Raw genomic sequence first — 22624 nt, forward strand, 5'->3', positions numbered from 1 at the left:
CAGAGTACACAGAGCTGAGGCCTACAGCAGGCAACCAACGAGGGCCACATGACTTGCCATGTCTCTAGACCCACATGATGCAGTCTCCAAGAGGCCCTTCACGGCGCAATGCCCTCCTCTGCTGGTCAGAGCACAGTGAGTCCTTCCAACTCAGAGATGCCTCCTCCGTGCAGTCTTCCAAGGTCTCCCGACTCCCCTGCTACCCGTCCAGAGCACCCTGCATGTCTCTCAGGCTGTACCCTGGGCCTTGCTTCTGCTCAGTGTATCCGAAAGTTCCAGGTGGGTGGCCAAGCAGGTTTGAGAGAGGAGGGAATCAGGCACAGACGCATGCCAAAGTGGGCACACCAGACAGAGGCCCTGAGGCTGGGCAGTGGCCTGGTGTGTCCCAGGAATCTGAGTGGTGGTATCCCCAAGTTGAGCATGCTGGAGAGATGGAAGAGAAGCTGAGAGCACAAAGGATAACAGGATGGAAGACAGTGACTCAGGTGGGGACACGGGGCTTGCTGGCTTCCCCTTCTTCACGAACCAAAGCAATTAATGAATAATCCTTGTCGCAGAGTGATACTCGAGCTTCCTGCTTCCTAGTCCTTCCTTGCTGTGTGCTTACTGCCCTACCCAAGACCCTTTCATCTCTATTCTCCAACTCCTACAGGTTCTTCAGTTCCCATCCCCTGTACTTCCCTCTGTCACTAAGACCAGGCCAGCCTAAGTTCCTGAAGCTGCCCTAGCAGGCCAGGGCCACCCCCGAGGATGAGGCCTGAGTCTGATTCCCCTGAGGGGCCCCAACATATGACCTGGTAGGCAAAAGGAGGGTAGGTAGGAAGGTGGACACTGTCCTATGCCAATAATGCCCAAGCAAGGGTGGGAAGGTGGACGCTGTCCTATGCCAGTAATGCCCGAGGGTGGCATTTAATACAGCAGCAGAATTCTCTCCACACCACATTCTTTCCATGCCCACTGTCCAGCCTCGGGGCATCTGGCTGTCTGGATGCCCCCTTCCACAAATACTCCCTTCCCACACTCCCATCTTCAGCTCCCCAGTTCTTTTCAGACATGCCTGCCTGGTCTCTAGAATACCCTAACCATGTCTGGGATTACTCAGATTCTTCTTTCATACTGTTAGCTGACCTTCCAAGACACGAGAAATTTCCCAAACAGTCAACTGAAGCATGCCTAGCACCCAAGTTTCCCTCCACTTTAATCCTTACACACACACACACACACACACACACACACACACACACACAAGGTTACCTGGTGCAGTGGTTAATCACTGGTTTTAGACTCACCACAGAAACACACCTCTGGGTGTGTCTAAATGTTTCTAGGAAGCTTAATTGAATAGAGAAGACCCACACTGAATTAACACTGGCTGGGGTCCTAGACTATGTGAAAGGAGAAAGCGAGCTGAGGACTTCTCTTCTTCCTGAGGATCCAACCTGACCCATTGTCTCCCACTCCTGTCACCATCCCCTCCCACCATGATGGACGGTATTGACCAACTGTGAACCCTTCCTCCTCTAAGTCACCTCTGGCGGACAGTTTGTCATAGCACCAAGAAAAGTAACTAATTCACCTGACTACGCCAGTCAGGATTTCTCTACTGCTCTGCCTCCGAGCCCTGAGGACAAAGGACAGAAAAGTGTGTGGCCCCATCTGTGGTGGATGGGATAGACAGTCCCATGGCTCCCTCCCTGCCCCATCACTGCTAGCTGAAGCGGCACCAGGCAGTTCCTGTCCACACCTGCAGATACCATCTCAATAAAGCCCTCACTGCTCCTAGTTACCTTCGCAGCAAAAGCATCCTGCTGAATAAGTAGATGGTAAATGTGTCCTGACCCCGTGGACAGTGCAGCACACAGCCAGGCAAAGGGTAGGGACCAATGCCAGTTCATGAACCCATAGGGCAGTCAGGGACCCACATCTGCTCCCCATGGCCTCATCCCTTCACCTGTTGACCCTGAAGACATGTTTATGAGCGCCAGACCTATGCAGGGTGTAAAAAGAACAGAGTGAAAGGCTTGGTCCTCTTGATGTTTGGGGTGGGATTGTTCTAGAAAAAAGTCACCAGTGCATAAGACAAGGCTTTGGGAGGTGCTAGATGGCCACCTGGGGTGGAGAGAGCCAGGATATGGGACAAGAATGTTGCAGGTCAAATGAAGGTGAAATGAACAAAGGCTCTGAGGACAGGAGGGCTGCACAATGCACGGTATGAGAAAAAGTGGGGTGGGGCAGGAAGTGAGGGGCCCATGGGGAAGGCAGCTTGGTGCCCCGCCTTTGGACACATGAACCATCCTCAGTCTCCCAGATCAAATCCACAGTTGGGGTCTAGCGTGCTCATCTCCACCTCAAAGCCCTTCCCAGGCCGGGCGCGCAAGAAGAACACGAAACTGAGGAGGTTTCCAGAAGGCAAGCAAGGGGTATCAACAGCACCTTGTCTAGTCCTGGTATGGTTATTGCTCTTGGTGGCTCCAGTCAAAGATGAGACTGGGGAACCCCACCCCCCACAGGTGACAAGTGGGTCCCCTTGTGAGGTTCTGTCTCCACGTACCTGTCCCCAGCCTCTTAACACTGTGCTTTCTAAACCCATTGAGGTGACATTGTACATCAGAGTGCAACATATGCCGCCACCCTTTTACAGAGCCGAGAACTCAGCTCAGAGAGGGCAAGCGCCATGCCCACAGCCCGCCAGCTAGCAAGTCCTTGGCACAGCAGGGGTAGGGATTTGGGGCTCCAGAGCTGCAAACACGGAGGTGCAGAGTCACTGGCAGGAATCCTTCTTGGACTGTGTGCCTCTTAGCAAGGGTTTAGGTAGCTAACTGATGCCATGAAGAAGCAGGGGCTGCCAAGTACCTGAGTTGGTGCCTCGGGACTTGGTGTCCACCCCCTGCTGCCCCAGCCCATAAGCATAGAGTTCAAGAAAGCGGTCCATCTATGGGGAGCAGGGGTTTTACCAGCACGTCTCTGTCGCAAGAGCCCCAGGAAAAGCCTGCTCCTGTTTGGCTCAGGAGAGTGAGAACGTCGTTCTTCGCCTACTGCCTGTGCCTCTCGACAACCTGAGAGACACTCCTGGGAAACCTGCCGCTCTGAAAGGGAAACCTCCATTCAGAGAGAGGCGCCCGGGGAACTAAACAGGCTAGTCATTTTGGACCTGGGCTAGGTATCTGGGTGAAGTCACTAGGGCACACTGCTGGAGCAGCTGATGAGGCTCACAAGTAAGTAAGTCTGCCTTCCTACCAGCTCCACCTTCTGGGAAGATGCTAGGCTGGGGAGGGGAGAGAACACCACACAACTCTTTCTACATCTGCTCCTGGTTGCAGCCTGCTGTAGCCTGCTCACTTCCACCTCAGAAGCACGGTATGTGTGACTAACCTTTGCCACCTCCAAGTTCACATCTTTAGAATGGGCATGTTGCCTCCCCACCACAGCAGGTGGAAGATTAATGACATTGCTCTGTGTTCAGTGCCCAGAGCAGACCTGAGTTCACAGTGGGCAGCATACACACAGGGCTCACACCGCCACCGATATATGTAGCATCTTTACTCACACATGGCCTAAAGCATGCTGCATGTTCTCCTAGAACATTCCCCCAAGATCAGGCCAAGGGCTTGGGGGCAAGAAATTTATTCGGGAATCGGTTGGGAAGCTTAGACAGGGAATTTGAGCCAGGAAAAGACGGCAGCATGGTCAACGGCCCCAAGGGGGCACCAGACACTAGGCCTAGGAAGACCCTTGGAGGATCTCCAGGGTGCCATGGGTGTCAAGGGCTGTGGCCTGGCCTAATACCAAGTACTGAGAGCTGCCACCAGCCAGTACACTCAGCCCACAGCTGTGTATGCAGGCAGCTACAGTGCTACAAGGGGCGCAGGGTGGAGCCTAGGAAATAATTGGCACAGTTGGCCTCAAACAGAGGTCAAGATAGCTCTGTGCAGCTGTCACCGTGCGGGCAGCCTGTTTTCCCATGTGTGTGCCTTCCCAGAGAACAGATCTGGTCACACCCATGGTGCTGTGTGCACCAGGACTCTGTGTCCGCTCTTGCACAGTGTATACACAGGCGTGGGCACACACACACTAACACACACACACACCTTGTTCAGGGTTGTGCAGAAGGGCAGATGCACACACCCAGCCTAAGCAATGCTGCAGGGTGGGAGAGATGGTCTGGTCACCTTGGCAACGGGCAGTATCTAGCTAGTCTGGGGCAGCTTTGGTTCAAAAGAAAAAATATCCAAACACTGAATACAAAAAGAGGTTGCGTGAAGAAAAGGAGTTGGGGGTGAGGGTTCACCCCAGCAGCCCCAGGCCAAGTGGGCCTAGCTGAGTTCCTGGGTATAGGGTCCTTTCAGAGGCTTGGGAAGCCTACACAGGGGAGAGCCAACAGGGGATAAGTGTCCTAGGGTAATGCTACTGGAGGTGAGGGTGGGGGTGGGGGACATGATCCCAGGGCTACTGAGCCTGGGAAGGCATTTGGCACTCTGTAAACACAGGCATGCTGGGCCATGCCTGCACAAAAGTCCCCAGCTCTGACAATTAACACACTAATTGCGCATGCTGTCCAGAGCCGGTGCATTAGCCCAGGTCATGTGGTGATTTATTCACGAGCTTCCAGCTCCTGCCTGTCCCCAGCTCATAGCCTCAGCTGCCTCTGCTGGGTGAGGAGGCTGAGATGGAGGCAGACACTTCCCTGGCCTTGCTTTAAAACCCTGCATGCTGTTTGTATTCCATCAGCCAAGAGTGCTCGGGACGAGCCACTCCCTGCAGACAGTGGCAGCTGTAGCCTCCAGTCTGGCAGCGAGCGACAGCTGGGAAATGCCTCCTCTCGTATCTGAGGAACTGGGGTTCAGAGGTGGCCACTGCTCAAGAGCCCATGGCTGGAATCTTCAACACAATAACAGAAATGTCCCCAGACTGCTACCCTCTGTGCAGAGCACAGCCTGCAGGGAAGATTGTAATGTTAGTCTCGCTTGATAGAGAGCAAACTGCTGTTCAGAGACGGCAAAGGACTCACTCAGGGCTAGACAGCCAAAAGAGTCAGAGCCACGGGCTTTAGAGCCTATATCCTGAAGGCCCCATCATTTAGCCTCCCTAGCTCAGTTCTGAGTGGTCCTGTGGGGCTGCCAACATTATAATACTTTAAAGATGGGGAAACTGAGGCTCAGAGGACTAGAGAGTTTTCTCGAAATCACACAGGTACCAAAGGAAGTAGACAGGTGACGTTGATGGACAATGGGCTCCCATGTGGGCCCTGGGTAACCCCCTGAACTTTGACCCCAGAACTAGAGTCTGCAAAAACACCTGCCTGGGAGCAAGAATGGCTCAGGGTAGTCAGCCCCCACTACTGTCTGAGTCACAACCAGGGAGGGTGCCCTCCCCTGTGAAGTCACCTGCCTCTGGGGACAGCCCACCCACCAGCCCTGGAGGAAGACAGGACAAGTGTGAAGGACCCACACCACAGAGCAGCAACCTTGGGTGGAAATTGCAGTGACCATCCCCCAAAACGGAGCCCCTCACTCAGACCAGCACAGGCTCGGCAAGTCAACATTAGCTTAGCAGCATTCTGAGCCCCGCCCCAACATGTTCCCTAGAGCATCCTGCTGGCTTCCCTGGAGACCAATGGGAATGCCAGGCTACTCTCACAGGTCTACAGCCCCCTTGCCCGTGAGGACTAACTCCCCTGTGAGGGCTGAGGTGGCCATGAGGACTCACCATCATGTAGACTGCTCACCAGACACCAAATGCTCTCTTCCTCTTTTGGCTAGTTCACAGCTTTTGCTCCAAGCTCTGCCTTTTGGTCACAGTTAGATCTTGGACAGGTCACTGTCCTTCTCCTGCCTCTGTTTCTCCACATGTAACAAGCAGCAAGTAGGCATGATGTGTGAGGATCGCCAGGTTCATAAGCAGTTTAGTGCTGAGCCTGGCGTAGAGAAATGTCACCATCTTTATCCTAGTTGCCACCATTTCTGTCTACGCACTGGGGACACATACTTCGCTGCAGGCCTAACGGGGTGTCAAAAGTTTCTGGAGAAACAGATGGATGTTTTCTGGTGGCTCCCCCTTCACAACACAAGATCCCACAGCCCATGCCTCCCGCTCTTACCAGGCCATCCCTCCCCAATGTCCACAGCCTGCCCACTGCCTTCCCCCTTCCCACCATTCAGCCTCCAGCTGAGCTTCTGGTGCTGACATGAACACAGCGAAGGCACAGCAGGGGCCCCTGACAGTTTGCAAAACAATAATTTAGAGATTGCTCCCAGACACCAAACTCCCTCAGGAAGCTTTAAGGAGCAGTATGATCCCGGGGCGGTGGCACACATCGTTAGGAGGCAGAGGCAGGCAGATCTCTGTGAATTTGAGGCCAGCCTGGTCCTCAGAGAGAGCTCCCAGACAGCCAAGGCTACACAGAGAAACCCTGTCTTGAAAAACAAATGAACAAACAAACAAAAAAAACAGAGCAGAATGAGACAGACATCATACTTTTACAGACAGGAAAACTGGGTTCTGGGGAAACAGCCTGCAGATACTCGAGAGCTTGGATAGACTACAGCCCCGTCCTCAGCCTCTCTATCCCAGCACAGTCAGCAGGGCAGCAAAGACCGTCATTGTGCCCACACTGAGGATGGTAACCCTAAGCTTGGAGAAACCGTATTCTGGGAATGAAGGGCTTAAGTGAAATTCTAAGAGAATGTCCTCTGCCTAAGGTACCATTACTCAGTGTGGGCGTGGAGACAGACCCAGAAACTAAACTGTATCCCCCTGGCCACTGTGGCCTCATCTGTGAAATACAGAAGGACTTGGTTGCTCAGGCCCAGTGCCTTCAAACAAACAATAGTCAGGCATCAGTTGTGAAATGACAAGGAAGAGAGGCTCCTCACAGCTCGCGTCCACCAGACCCCAGGGCACCCCACAGGGGCACTGTAGTCCTGGGTTAGACCATTGGAGAGTGCTGGATCTGTAAGATGAACACGCGAGCAAAGGAAAGAATTTGAACAAAGGAGGAGCCGCTGAGGCTGTGGAAGTGGGAAGGAGCCTGTGAAGAGAGAGGTTTCTATCTAGGGAGAGCCTGCATCCCAGGACAGGCGTGAGAAAGGAAAGGCCACATTCAGGGAGGATGCCCAGGATGGACAGAGATCAAAACCACCAGCCCTGGGGTGTAGCCAACCATGGGAGCAATGGAAGGGATGGACCTTCCATCCCGGCTCAAGAGAACATCAGAGGCCCCAGAAAATCCTGTAAGCCTCTGTAAGTCCGCGTCCTCCCAGGGATAGGAATAGAGTCCTAGCATCCTCCAGCGTCGTAATGTAGGCGCAATGTGTCATCATGTACGAACAAGACCGTGTAAGCATCCACTCTGTAGGCTTTCTGGGCCCAGAAGACCAGGGCATAGCTGGAGTAGAGGTGAACTGGAAAAGTCTGGACACCAGAGACAGCAGGTATAGACTTACAGAGAAGATATAAAAGACCCCAGAGACACATGGACTTGTGGTTATAGGCCTAGTCTCAGAGGAACAACTCTGTCCGAATAGTGGGCTGCCTTGGCAAGGCAGAAGTTATACAGAGAGCCAGGGGAATGGTGTTCCATTGGGATCCTTGTGCCTTGGATTCATAAGCACTGCCTTTTCCTCCTATGGCTGTCTATGCATACGGCACCGTACCCTCCCAGCCTCCTAAGTTCAGAAACATTGACTTGCAGTCCCAGCACCCACTCTCCCATAGCTCACACCACCGTCAGGCCCTCCATCTGCATCCAGCTACCTCTGCGCACACTGCACAGTGTCTGCAGTGTAGGGAGCCTGATCCTATCTGCACTGCCTATCTAAGGCCCCCACCTTTGAGTTCCCTGATCTTGGGTCCTCGGTTTGAGCCTCCTGGATTATGAAGAAGACATGGTTCTGTGGCCATCTTCCCAATCCACATCAGCACCCCTAGGCTGAGGGAAGACAGGTGGCTTGGAGTCCCTCCAAATCCAGCCTATTTCACTGCCCTGGAGGAGGAAGCTCCTGTCAGTCCTCATGCCAAACGAGCTAAAAGAGGGTGGGGACCAGCGAGGGCTGTACGCCCCCCAAAACAGCTGCAGTAGAAGGTGGAGCCCAGAGAGAAAAGCCCTGTGGGGCATCTGTCCATCTGTCATTTCCTTGGCATCCCATTACGGCAGCCAGACCAGCCTTCCCTGAGGAGCCCAGGCCTTTGGAGCTGGCAGTACCCCATGCACACATGCTGGCACACAAGCCTAGACAATGACCCAGTCTGTAGACCCAACAGAGAAGGGCCCTCCTGCTCTGTTCCTGCTCTGCCCTAACTAGTTCAGCAGCAACCACTTCTGGCCTCTCCTGCCATCTTCTCTCTGACACCCTGCAGCTCACTCCTTGATTTCACGGTCTCTGCTCACACGGAGTCCACGGTCATTCTCCTCTTGACATGCAAGTTCCATGGAGCAGGACTGCTTTGTCACCCAGTGTCCTAAGGCTATAGACTCTTTACCACCTCTGGAAGGATTCCTTCCTAAGGAGTCTAGAGAGAGTCCAGTGACAAAAGAGAACCCTGGATATATCCTATAGCAATGGATTTTAGATAGCCAGAGGGGACAAGGCCCTGTGGACATGAGGGTGATCATCCATTTATAGGAAAGAGCCGAGAACAGAAAATGGGCAGCTGTGGCATAGGCCAGTGGGTTCTCTTTTGATTTTCTCAGAAAAATCAAACCATCAACAAAGTCTAAGGCTTTACTGGGGAGGCTTGGGCCCAGGATCTAGAGGATAGGACAGGCACCAAGGACTTAGATCAGAAATGAGAGACAGGTTCAGGAATGGTTGGGGAGATGAGGGTTCAGGATGGGTGCTGGCAGGTGCAGAAGTGTTTGGTGTGGTTGGCCAGCTGCCCCACAGCAGACTGCAACTGTGTTTAGGCTTTGGATCCTTTGGCTCTTGTTCTCCGCAAGTCCCAGGGGACTTAGGTAGCAGTCAACTAAGAATTTCATTGTCTAGAGCCCAGAGATGGCTCTCAAGAGTACTCTAAGGGCCCTCCTGGGCTAAACCCTCCCCTGAGAAGACAGTTGTCACCGTAGCCCTTGAGAAGCCAGGACCCAAAAACACTCACCTCGGAGCCTTTCACTGGGTCTCAGGAGTCTGTGAATACAATTGCTTCTCCACAGGACCTGGGATCCCTAAAGCCAAATGGAGGGATGGATGGATGGATAGGTGGATGGGTGGATGGATGGATAATAAATGAATGGAAGGATTGATGGATAGATTGTGGTGGGAGTGGGGATGGATGGATGGATGAATGGATGGATAAATGGATAAATGGATGGGGGAGTGGATAGATGGAAGGATGGATGGATAGATGGATGAATGGATGGATGGATGGATGGATGGATGAATGGATGGGGGAGTGGATAGATGGATGGATGCTTCCTTAAGTATCAGATTCTTAAACTATAGATTTACATATAGTATGGGATGCATATGTGACTCCATATGGTAACTCAATATGGGTCACAAAAATTGCCAACGGTAAATATTTTGAACAGGCAATGATCAAAACTCAATGCAAAGTCAGCATATCATGAATCCCATGCATTTCAGGCAGTACTTTTCTTCATTGCATTGCACAACATCACTGTAGCCTTGATTCTGAACACTTCATGCCCACTCTGCACTGAGCCACACAACACCAACAAACACTGCCTGAAACATCTTGGCTCAAATGAATGCTATGGACTGCGGTGTTTTTAATGCACACATGGTGTTCTGATCTTACAGAAACATATATTTCTCAGCATATAAGTATTTTATATATTTGGATTGTATAGTGGCTTGAATGAGAAATATCCCTCCTAGGTTCATGTTTGAACACGTGGCCCAACCATTGGTGGTGGTATTTGAAAGATTATGGAATTTTTAGCAGGTGGAGCCTTGCTGAAGGACATACAATATTGGGGGCGGGCTTATAGGGTTTACAGCCTCACCCTACTCCCTGCTCGTGTACTCGCTCGCTCTCGCTCTCTCTCGCCTTCCCGTTCTGCCATGCTGTGCCTTCCCCACCACTGTGGACTCTAGCCCTCTAAAAATGTAAGCCAGACAAACTCTTTCTTTCTTAAATTGTTTTTGGTCCTGGTATTTTTCGCAGCAGCAGAGAAGTAACTATAACAGATTGTACCATGAACATTTCATACGTATATATATATGTGTGTGTGTGTGTGTGTGTGTGTTATAATGCATATATCACATGTGTTTATATATAACACACATATATGTATATGTGCTATGCTATATAAAATCAATAATGTTTGTTTTAAAAATTGTTACCAGACAGATGGTTCAGTGGTTAAAGAGCATTTGCTACTTTTACAGAGAACCTGGGTTTGGTTCCCAGTCCCCAAAGGGTGGCTTACAACTGTCTGTAACTTCAGTTCAAGGGATTTAATGCCCTTTTCTGACCACCAAGGGTATCAGGTATACACGTGGTATATATACATACATGCAGGCAAAACACTCATACACATAAAATAAAAATAAATCTTTTCTTCAAAAATTGTTGCAAGGCTAGGCGATGGTGGTGCACACCATTAAACTCAGCACTCGGGAGGCAGAATCAGGTGGATCTCTGTGAGTTCAAGGCCAGCTTGGTCTACAGAGTGAGTTCCAGGACAGGTTCCAAAGCTGCACAGAGAAACCCTGTCCCAAAAAAAAAAAATTGTTGCCAGGTGTGGTCATGCACACCTTTAATCCCTGCACTCAGAAGGTAGAGACAGATGGATCTCTGTGAGTTGGAGTCTAGCCTGGTCCTATAGTAAGTTCCAGGCCAAGCCAGTCAGGGCTGCATAGTGAGACTGTTTCAAATAAAGCTGTTTGAATTTTGTTTTTTAAAAAAGTTCAATGAATTTCAGTTTGAGATCAGAGCAGATTTTTTTTCAATCATTCCTGAAAAGACCCTAAACATAGTTGTGCCGTTTTCTACTATGTATTTATGCAAAAACACATTCTCACCTCTTGACAGCTATAAAATCAAAATATTATCAATTCTGAAAAATGTTACTCTATGTACTAGATACTCTATGTCCTAGAGTATCTGATATTCAGCTAAAATTTAATTATTTATGTAAAAAGTAGTATGTCCAGTTCATTAGTATGCAATTTTTTTCATCTTTATTAAATGATGAAATTACACACATATCAAAGAGTTGCTTTAAAATAAATTGCTTAGCCGGGTGGTAGTGGCGCATGCCTTTAATCCCAGCACTTGGGAGGCAAAGGCAGGCAGATCTCTGTGAGTTCGAGGCCAGCCTGGTCTACAGAGCAAGTTCCACGACAGGCTCCAAAACTACACAGAGAAACCCTGTCATGAAAGAAACCAAAGGGAAAAAAAAAGAAAGAGGAGAGAGAGAGAAAAACCTTGTCTTGAAAAACAAACAAAAATAAAATAATCAAATAAAAAATAAGTTTCTTTATGATTTACTACCAGTAAATAATTAACCATCTTCTATACCTCTATACCCAGGGTCACAGGGTAAAAGTGACCACAAGTGTGAAGAAACCTTGTCCACAAGCAGGGCAGCTTCCACACCACAGCGTTCCAGAGCAGCCTAGCACACTTGTGACCAAATGCTTGAGATGTTTGCTGTGCCCATCTTCTGCACCCACCTGGTCTAGGAGGAGCACAGCTGTGAACGCCAAATGGCTCCCAGGATGGAGCAAATGAAGACGTCAGAATCAAGCATATAAAATAGAGAGAGGAGGCACTCTGAGAACCTGCCCAGGATCCCAGTTCCAAAGGACCAGAGAAACTGTGTGTCTGTCCTCCAACCTGGTCCAGAGCAAGGGTGAAGTTGACTGGACCGGTCCATATTCACAAGGTGAAATCACAGGGGGACAGAAAGCTTCAGATCACTCAAGCTGGGTATGAATCCTGACCATGTCTCTTTACCATGAAGCCTCAGTTTATCTGCCTGTGAAATGGCCCTCTGCCATCTAGAGCTTTTAAGCAGCTATAAGGTGTGGCCAAGCGCTCATCTGGAACAATTCATGTGAAAGGGAGCTTCTGCCCTATTTTTCAGAGTTACAGAAGTGAGGGTTAGAGAGATGACTCTACCTTCCAGTCACACAGAAAAGGGACAGCCCCCACTTAAATCTGGGCCAATACAGCTTCTGGAGCTGATGGCCAGCACTACTCCCATGATCCTTAGCCATCTCCTGGGAGAAGATCTCAAGCCAGGCATCTCCCACCAGCCCACAGTATTCTTAGGGCACTGAGGTTTCACTTCATGGCTTTGGGGTATCGATTGACATCTGGGTTGGGCCCCTGCCTCCTAACTGCTCATCCCTTTCCTGTCTAGGACATTTTGATAATTAAATAGGATAATTTCTGGAAGGCACCAAGCACAGTGCCCAGCACCAAAAGATCTGGTAACAGTCATTTCATTGTTATCTGTGGATGCCAAATCTCAGGGAGACGTCATACCACTTCTCAAGAAGCACTGGCACTCCCTGTCCCCCCAAATCCCCTGGAGTAGGGGGAAGGCCATAGACACTGGTATCACCAAATAAGCACACCTGCACGGGGACATGCCTGGTGGTAGACGAGGAAATAGTTTAGGCCACAAGTCCAAAGACAATGAGCTTTTGGGGAAACCCGGACACTATGGATGCCACCGTTGGGCTCTGGGCACACAGAATGATGGAGACAGACTGGTCCCCGCACAACCTCACTACACCTTGGCTTTGGAGTCTGCAGAGGAGTAGCAGTTACCTGTCCTTTGGGTCAGCTGAGAAGATCCAGAAGGACAAGAAAAGACACACCGTGGCAGACACTAACCACTTGGCTCACTGACCAACTAGTGGGGTAAGAGAGAGATCTGAGAACACCCTCCCCAAAGGAGCTGAACTCTGGGCATGAGCTACAAGAAGATACCAGCCTGGACAGCGTCTCACATCTAAACCAAGGGAAGTGAAAGGCTTTTCTGTCAAAGGTGGTATTGTCAACTACGGGCATCCGGTGGCTATGGTACACAGGCTCTGCTGCGGTGCCCTAAACTTGTGTGACACCATGGGGAGCTCCTAAAATCATAAAGACATATATAGCCCCTTCAGCCTCTGTAGAACTTATTTAGAGGGCCCGGGCACAGTGGTGGCTAGGGCTGGACAGAGATCTAGGAAGTTAATGCATCAGAACGAGCAAGTTAGCTAAGCAGAAATTCGGTCTCTTGCCTGAAATACCAGGCAAATCTCAAAACCATCTTGCCATAGAAAGTAACATCTCCCACACCCTTCCATGTGCCCGGGCTATGTGTGAGCTCAGATTGCTCAAAACCACTTCAGAAAGAAGGGACCACTACCATCTCTGTGCCTCAGAGAGGAGACTGGACACAGTAGCAGAACCACCTGCCAAAGGCTCACACATGGGAAAAACTAAAATAGAATTCTAATACTATGGGTTTCCAAAGGACACCGTCCAAAAAGTACATCTTCTCTTTCCTTTTAAATGATTGTGTGTGTGTGTGTGTGTGTGTGTGTGTGTGTGTGTGTGTACCATGACACACACCTGGAGGTCAAAGGACAAATTTTAGTCACCAGTTCTGTTCTTTTATACAGGTTCTGAGGGTTGTGCTCGGGTTGCTAGGCTTACATAGCAAGTGCTTTGTGAACTGATCCATCTTGTTGCCCGGGATTTTATTCTTTACAATATTTTTCTGGTGCTGGAGGTAGAGATCAGTGGCAGGAGGATTTGCCTACCGTGCATGAGGCCCTAGGTTCGGTTCCCAGTTGAAGAGAGAGAAAAAAAGATTAGAATGACAAAGAATTCCATATCACAAAAGCTTGCACAAAATTATTAAAGATAATGTATTCATATTCAGATTCTAATATAAGCTATAGATAAAGCAAACATATATGGATGTCGTATATAGGCTTGGGTCCCCTCCCTGCATATCTCATCACATATATTCTAAAACCTGAAAACCAGTTCTGAAATTCAATGCAGGTTGAATCTCAGCATTCTGGACGAGAGGCTTTGGTCATACTGTTTCAATCCCCAACACGGCAGCACCCGAACCAGTTCGGGGTTTTGTGCTCCCTACTGCTACCACTTCCACATTCTAGACCTCATCCCGCCCCAGACAGAACACCAAGTACATGGGCACAACTGCCTTTCTCGCGCTGGTGTCCCCATTGGATAGAGGCAGATTTTGAGGCTCCCGAAGCTCCTGATCACCATCACTCCCCCGTCCCCCAAATCTATTCCCTAACAACCTGTACCTATTTAGGGGGTTTTTTGCCCAGCTAAACCTGGGCCAAAGGCCAGCGGGAGGCATTTGGGTCAGGAGAGGACCAAGCCTGGTACTGTGGGTCTAGGCATTTGTTACAAGGTTAAGGCCAGGACCCTGAGTGGTTATGGCTGTGCTGGCCAGACCCAGTCCAGCTCGCATTTAGCAAAAGAGAGGGGACGGTGGGTATGTTCTGTCACATAGGTCTGGGGTCCTGGAACGTTCTAAGAATACCACAGGGGCTCCTGGGGACACTCCTAGTGGTCTTCAGGTTTCCTAAGTCCCAGAGAAGGGCCTGGCTGCTTTGACCAAACAGGTGTTGCCAACAGCTTGAGACCCAGCAGGTAGCAGTTGGCATGGCCAAACCTCCGGCTGCACAGTGGAGGGGGTAACAAGGAGAGGAAGCTGCCCTGCCCTGCCCTGACCACAGAGCCAAGTACAAAGGGTAGGAGAGGATGATGTCTTGAGAGAAGGGAAACTCTAGTGCCCATTTCACAAAAGGGAAAACTGAGGCTTAGAGCAAAAGCACATCCATGGCCATTATCACCCCTCCTGGAACCAGGGCAACATAAAATTTCCCCACAGGGTCTTTCTTCACCTCAAACCAGGATTCAAGAATGGCAGAGGACCAAGCAAGTGGCGGGCGGCCAGAGGCAGAATTCACAGCAGAGGTGGCCCTCCCCCAAGCAGAAGGTGGGCCCTGCCTGAAGATTAGGGTGGCCCTTCCTCTGGAAGGTCCAGAAAGGGGCAGACAGGGAAGCAGGAAAAGTGTTGGGCACTTCCCCCCTTCAAGTCCAAGCAAGGTTTGCTCTGTCCTGAGGGAGCTGGTCAGTAAGTTCCACAGCACAGATACATTAGATCTCACAGAGGCTGGGGAGCTGGACAGTGAGAGCTGAGCTATTGGGGGAAATTAAAACACATAGACCTCACACTCTTTGAACCAGAATTCTTGGAATCGAGATGGTCTAAACCCCCTGGGATCCCAGGAAGGAGGTCTCCAGCAAGGCCCTAGAGCTTCTCTAGGGGTTAAGCTGCTCCAGTTCTGCAATTCCAGGTTCCCTGCCTCAGACCGGTAAAACTTCACAAAGAACCCATGATGTGTGAAGTCAATGGCTGGGCGAGTTCAAAGGCTCCACAACCAGGATCCACAGACTCGGTGACTCAGCCCTCGTCTTGGAGACAGGAATGGAACCCTGGGCCCAGTGGGCACTGAGCACCACATGGCCAGGATCGAGACACAGGGGTGGGGGAAGGGGAGAGAAGGGGAGAGAACCTCTACATTCACACAAGCACTGGGAAAGACAGTCGCCCAGAGAACATGAGACATTCTGGAGAGAAAGAAGCACGGCTGAGAAGGGATTCATTTTCTACTCTTACTATTTAATTGTACCATGCAACATTCCTGTAATTAAAGACTGTAATAACTAACAAAGGAATATGACCAAGTCCATGATTTCTCCTTGGCTTGTCTGTTTTATACTCCCCCACCTTCAGAGATATCATCCCCGTGGGGGCCCCGGCAAAGGGAAGGCTTGTATACATCCACAGCCCCAGCCTCCCGGCACAGGGCACAGCACGTGCGTGTGCCCAAAGCTATTTGTCGAAAGTATAAACGATGCTAAAATTTGACATCCTCAGGGCCTGCGTCATAGCACTTGAGAAGTCAAGACCTCTAGGATTCTCTGAGAAAGGAAGGGATGGAAGAGAAAGAAGAGAGACGCCCAGAGCTGGCCAGAGAGCAGTGGCTATGAGACGAGGTCGCCTCTATGACCAGCAAGTGACCAGGTCACCCTGAGTTTGCCCTAGCCCTCCCAGGTCAATTTCTACCAAGTTGAAATGGAACCTCCCCCTCCTGCTGGAGACTCTAGAGCCTCAGGGGCCACCAGAGCCTCTGCCTTCCATATGACCTCACCAGACCATGTCAAGCCCCCACAGGCTTCCACATCCTCTCACAGGCCTGAGAGGAAGGCTGGCCTTGGCCTGGAACCAGAAGGCCAGAGGCAGAGGTCGGGGCAGGGGGGTGGTGCAGCTGCTGCCACCCAGAACGCCAGCTGCTGGCGGTGATTTATTTTTGCTTTAAGTGCTGAAGAATTGCAGGGCTGGAGCAGCCAGCTTAGGGGGGCCTGAGCTGCAGCTGGAAGGAGGAGGAGGTAAGCAGGGGTGAGGGCCTGCCTCTGGCCTGGGCCCCATAGCTCCTCTAGACCTCTCCACTGTCCTCTCAGACTCACCCGGCCACAAAATCCAGCACCCCAGTTTCCCTTCATCCCCGCCCCCACCCCATCACCAAGTCTCCATACAGCTAAAAGGAGGCCATAGAGGGCAGAGATACCCAACTCACTACTAATGGGCTATGAGACCCTTTCTCTGGCCTCAGGGGATCTACTCCCACAATGGGGATGTCATGTCTCCCTACCAGAATACTTCCCTCACAATGGAAGTAGGGAGAGCTGCCCAGGGCTCCAGTTCAACCTTGACTTGATCCCTCCTTTGTCTCCAGGTGAGCCTCAGAAGACAGGACCCCAGGCACCACCCACTCAGTCACTAAAGAGGCTGCAAGCCTGGCCTCTTCAGAAGCCATAGGGACATCCAGGAGAGAAGAGAAAGGCCACGCACTGACCACAGGAAAACAGACAGTTTTCTTCACAACAGACACTCCTAAAGTTGAGCACTGAAAACCTGAGAAGTTAAACATAGAGGAAATATGGAGGTCATGTTCAAGAGACTGGAATGGAAAAGCAAGACACACTGTCCAAAAACCAGAGGCCAGTGGTAAACAATATTCTCATGCCATTGGTCAAAGCCAGGCTGGACAGGAAGGCAAATAGAAGGCCCACCAGCAAGACCCACCATCTAAGAGACCAGCAAGGAGCCAAACGCCACCTCTCCTGGCCTCAGAGTGCTCACACTTATGAGACTACTCCCAGGTAGCTGGGGTGGGGACATACTTAGCTAGAGACTGCCAGGCTCAGACAGGAGACTGAGCAAAAAGGCTCCAGCCAGAGAGGTCCAGACTCTACTCTTGCTGATCAGCCACAGGATGTCAGGGCAAGGGCTCAGAGCAAAGCTCTGGATCCCAGCTCAGCCTCAACAAACTCCACAACAAGCTCAGGAACTAGGCTGGCACCCCCCGAGGTTCTGTACTCTCACCTGCAGATAGATGGACCACAGTTGCCACTACAAGACAAACCCAGCACGTCAAAGCGGCACACAGCGGAGACCACACACCCGCCCACTGCATGCACTGAACACCTGCTGTCCACTGACTATTGCCACAGGCCCCGGGGGGCACAGCTGTGGGACAACAGGACCAAACCCCTGAACGCTAGTTGATAGCCCAAGACAATGTAGAAAAAATAGAAAAATAAAACACTGGGGGCAGACGGCTCTGAGTTCTACGGAAAGAAAACAGTGGAGCTGGGGGAAGGTAGGAGGAGCAGCATGACTTTGCTGCTGTGAGGAGTGCGTCCGGGGGGCGGGGGGGCTTCAGCAAAGAAGTGGCATTTGGGCCGCACATGGAGGTGGAAAGGAAAGAGTCATGTACAGATCTGGGAAGGAATGGTCCAGATAGGGAAACGGTACGTGCATAGATAGGCCTTGATGTAGGACAGGCCTGGCCTGTGGAAAGCAGGGCAAGGAGGGCAGGGAGAGAAGCAGAAGGAAGAGCATGTAGGGAGTGAGGCTGGACTGGAACCACGGCAGGGCGAGCACACAGTAGGTTCTCAAGCAGCAATGGCCGGACACTCCACACCTATTACGGTCTATCCTTTAGCCATCTCGAAGTCTGAGTTCTTCCAAGATACCAGGCTTCAGGTGAGGAGCACAGAGAACCCTGACGCTGCCCAAAGCCTACATGGGGACATTAGGGGGCTCCCAAGGAGACCCACAAGGCTTCATCCACCAACCCAAGAAGCAGCTGATACCCAGCAAGAGCAAAGCTGCTCCTAGGGCAGCTGAGAAAATTATTCCTATGCCTGCCAACCAGGCTTGTGTCTGGGACTAGAGGCTGAAAGGCTAATCGGGGTGTAGGGCCAGCGTCTCCTAGGTCCCCAGAGCTTCATACTGCCTCTGTGGTTGTCACCTCAGCAGCCAAGCAGGACAAGTTGAGCTTTAGGATATCACTGTGGATAAGAATGGACATAAAGGACAGCCTATGGTAGGAGGCCAGCATCTGAGGCTACTTCCATGGAAACCCATTTCTCTCTATCCAGTTTCCCATGAGGCCAAATGAAGACTGGGCTGCAATGAGATTCCCAAGGCTTGGGCACAGGGTTCACCATTCTCCTTCATGTGGTCTCCTCTGAACACTCCCAGTTTTGCCGAGCCTACGCTACACTTAGAGGCATGTTCAAAGGCTGCTCCTCCATCCTGGGATACCCTGGGCTTCAGTTCCACTTAATGATACAAAACTGAGGTCAGGATGCTCCACCAACCTCCCTAGTACCACCCTATTTGCCCTCAAACCAAACATTCCCTACACAAACTTACTTACTAAACAGTCACTTACTGTCTGTCTATGTTAGACACTCCAGATCACACCCACTACAGCTCACGCTACATCACAGAAACACCACCACTGAGGCCTCAGGGGACATTTATGGAACACTAACTTCATGGCAGGCAGCTTCCTGGGAGCTAGGAAGGCAGGCCAGCCCTGGAGCTTAGTGGAAACTGCCGGGGGTTAAGGCCAGCTCAGCACACAAATGCCCCCAGCAAATGTGTCTGTGAGTGGCAGGAGGTGCGGCCTGTCCCTGGGAGAGCCCTAGGCTCTGGCTCAGAAGCACACAGGCTACACTGAAGCCCCACAGCCTTCTGGCCTCCACTCCCATCCGTATAATGGAGCCAATACAGCCCTCTGCACTGGCAGGCCATTAGCAAATTAAATTAGCTGGTCCATCTCTGGGCCCTCAGCTCCTTCCTGGGGCCAGTTCCTCTGGAAAAGCCCCATCATCAGCACCGCGCCTCTGAGGTATCTGCGGCCCTGTCTGAAGCTCCAAACAGCCCCCTTCATTCTTGCTTTAGCCACTGACCCTCCTGATACCTGCCACCCTCACCCACTGTTCACCAGCAACCCTCTCAAGGGGTGGGCTCTGCCTGCCCCTCCTGCTGTCTGTGAGCTGCCCCTCGTCTGCCTCTCTTCATTGTCAGTCCCTGGCAGGGCTCCAATGACAGGCCAGAGGGGAGGGGCATGTGTCCATGTTTCACTCACAGCAAAGCCCTGGCCAAGGCCCAGCCACAGGGACCAGCTGCATCTGTTGCAGGAAGGGTCTTGCCCAGGGCAGGAGTTAGGAGCAGAGAATTGAGAATAACTATCGCACAAGCTTTGCGGCATCGTAGCAGACCTACTTGGGGGCTGGCAAGGACCACAGAGATTGCTGGGAGTGATGACGCAGTTGCTTCCACCCTAGCTATGTGCCAAGGCCTTTAGGTGTCACGGCTGGTTGTGCCAACTATGGCCCCAAGCACTGGAAGCCCAGCTGAGCCAGAGGAAACTGTCTGCAGGCTGCACTGGCCTGTGTCGCAGAGCCTAGAGGTGCCACTGTGACCAGTGTTGTTACTGTTATTGCTGCCATCGCTAGCTCACCGCTAAAGGACCACTTAGTGCTACCTGGTCCTTCCTGGGGCAGAGCAGAGACAGGGTAGTACTGGTAGGAAGGCCTTTTGATTTGAGGCCCAACATGTTGCATGGCTCGGAAGCACCTGCTGTAGATACCTCTCCTGGTACAGCGGTCTCCTGAACCTCGCCTTCCACTAGGCACACACCTACAGGGGACCCTGCCGAAGGAGCCTGGTGGTAGAGGACTCAGCCACCACCCCACGGTGCCCACCCAACCTAGGAGAGAGGAGAATTCTTAAGTGATCAAGGGTTTGAAGTTCACACATGCTGGGTCTGTACCAGCACTGCATTAACAATAGGCTTTCTGCATGCATATAGCCGTGTCTCCCTGGAGAAGATGGTCCCACCTACTTTCTCCCCAAGGATGTCTGACCCTTTCCCCGTTCCCACTATGCTGAGGCTGGTCCAGTGGGCCATATGCCCACAGCTATGCATTTATTCTCACAAGTGGCTCCGCCTATCCGGGGTCACCTGCTATGATAGTGAACTTTGTGTCTCCTGGCTAGTTGAAGGGACCTCTTGAACACAGTGGATGATTTTGCTGAGAAGCCTCTTTGGCGATCCCCCTACAAGCCCTGGGGGGACAATCCTGGGAATACAGAGGAAGAGGTCTTCAAGGAGGAACCTGGTACTCAGATCTCCCCTCCCTGACCCTCTCCTGTCACGCTGGCAGATTTTGGTGAGGGGTCCCAAATCAGCCACCTGGTGCTGGGCCAAGCTAGAATCTAGTCCGGAGGGACAGCAGCCAGGGCGGGCTTTTGTTCATCTCTCAGAAAGTGTGTTAAGGCCGGGAGGCTAAGCCTTCTGGGTTCCCACCTCGGAGGAGGCGGCAGCTGATTTCAGTGGCATGTGGGCGCCTAGGCAATCCGGAGAGCCGAAGCAGCCTCACCAGGGCTCGGGAGGCAGATGCCAGGGCCAGAAAGTCCCCAGATCATTACTGCCGGGTTCGGGCTTGGGTACAGGTAGTGAGGAAGCAACTAGAAAAGGGCCAAAGACTGTACCACACTCTGGGGACTGGCAGAGAAGGGCAGCCCCAAATCCCACCAGGTCCACTCGGTAGGGAGGCAGAACCTCCCAGAATTTGAGGCCTTTACCAAAGAGACACTTGCCTTTGAACTCCATTCCCAGCATTCTAAGGTATTCAGACAGACGTGTGCACAAACTAAGGCAGGGACTGTCTCAAGGGCCTCAGCTCTCCGGCGCTCCTACGAAGCTGTCTAGGGCTCTCCACTTCCGCTGCCTCTTTCAAAGGGTCTAGTCCCCCACTGGACACCAGAATAGACTTGTGCGTCCAGGAGAAATTCCTCTGCCCTGAGCCCCCTGTTGGTTTCTCAAGACCGACTTTAAGAAGCAAAAGGTGCCCCTGGACTTGCAGACTGACTGGATGGTGAAGAACCACGTCCAGAATATTTTTACTCCATGACAGCACAGGCGGCAGGAAAGAAATTACTCCAAAGATCCAGGTCTTAGCAGGGGGAATTCTCAGGTCGCTGGTCAAGCCTGTGCACCCACTCCGTACCCCTTCTTGATCACAGGTCTCTCTGGTAAGGTCACGCCTAGGACCGATGCTGCGCGCAAAAGTGACTCCGCCCGCTGCCTAGCAAGCCCCCTCAATCAAGCCGGCCGAGGAGGGGGATCGAGAGCTCCTCAAAGTTTCCGAGAGTGTCCCCCCTGCCCCGCAACACACATACCCCGGGACAGAGGTTAGCCTGGAGCAAAGTTCCCTGGTGGCTGTAGCCCGAAACATGGCAGTGGAAGAAAAGCTCGCTGTCAGCATTTCATCTGGTGGTTCACCACCGGAGAGGAGAAAAAGAAAAGGAACAGAAGGAGCCCTTCTGCCTCACCTTTCCTGTTGCTGCACCACCCCGCGCTCACCCGGGGCGGGAAGCTGCCTGATGAGAGCTGGGGCCGAGCGGGTGGGCCGTGCGCCCGCGGCCGCCTTCTTACCTCGGTCAGTGGCCGGGGCGCGGCGCGTCCCGCGTCCTCCAAGATCCGCGCGGCCGTTCCCGGTCCCGGCCGCCGCTGCGCTGGCTGCATTGCCACCGTTGCCGCCGCCGCCTCAGCGCAGCCCCTGGGAGCGCTCCACGCCGAGGGGCGCGTCGCCAGCCATGGGTTGGGGGCGCACGCCCAGACGGCGCCCCCAGCCACTCGGCGCTCGCTCCGGGCTCGCCGCTGGCTTCTGTCACTCAGTCCCGCGGCAAGCACCGCCGACCCACCCCCTCCCCCGCCGCAGTTATCTGATCCCGGGCAGGGCCGGGCGCGCTCCCCTGCACAGGGTGTGGGTGTCCTGCACCTCCCAACGGGCTTCGACCGCACAGGGCCCCCTCCCCCGGCGACCGTTCCCAGGGAGGCGGTGGCAGCGCAGTCGCGGCGTGGCCGGGGGAAGATGGGGAACGAGGAATGGAGGGCGAGGAGGCGGCGGGTGGCAGAAGCTCTGCGCGCACCCAGCTCCGCGCCCCGCTGCCACAGTAGCCCAGCTCGGCAACTCCTCCAACTCTCCGCCAAAAGCACGCCCGCCCTGCGCGGCGGCGCCGCTGATCCCGCCCACCACCGCCCTGGTCTGGCCCCGTGGCCCCTCCTGGCCCCAGCTGCCCCCCACACGCACCAGCCACTTGCGCACTGGAGCGCGCGCGCGCGAACACATACACGCGCACGCGCGGGGCACACACACACACACACATCTTTTCGGGGACACGCGCACGCACAGGTGCATGGCAAGCATATACTCAGACTACACACACACACACACACAC

General features: G+C 52.5%; 1 protein-coding gene across 3 annotated transcripts in view; it reads right to left on the reverse strand.

Annotated features, from left to right (window-relative positions):
- Positions 1-22364, reverse strand: part of Kcnj12 (potassium inwardly rectifying channel subfamily J member 12) — a 47529-nt gene extending 25165 nt beyond the window's left edge. Inside the window, exon 1 of one of the 3 annotated variants that reach the window (XM_041665386.1) lies at positions 21819-22364. The gene's annotated coding sequence lies outside the window, so the exon portion shown is untranslated. Of the gene's footprint in view, positions 1-21562; positions 21645-21715; positions 21737-21818 lie in introns of those variants that run through there. The other 2 variants (XM_041665387.1, XM_041665388.1) reach the window with 2 other exon arrangements.
- Positions 22365-22624: the final 260 nt, after the last annotated feature.

The sequence above is a fragment of the Microtus oregoni genome, unplaced genomic scaffold (genome assembly GCF_018167655.1).
Source record: "Microtus oregoni isolate MIOR12 unplaced genomic scaffold, Mior012 000015F_ref0000493, whole genome shotgun sequence".
NCBI classification, from domain to species: domain Eukaryota; kingdom Metazoa; phylum Chordata; class Mammalia; order Rodentia; family Cricetidae; genus Microtus; species Microtus oregoni.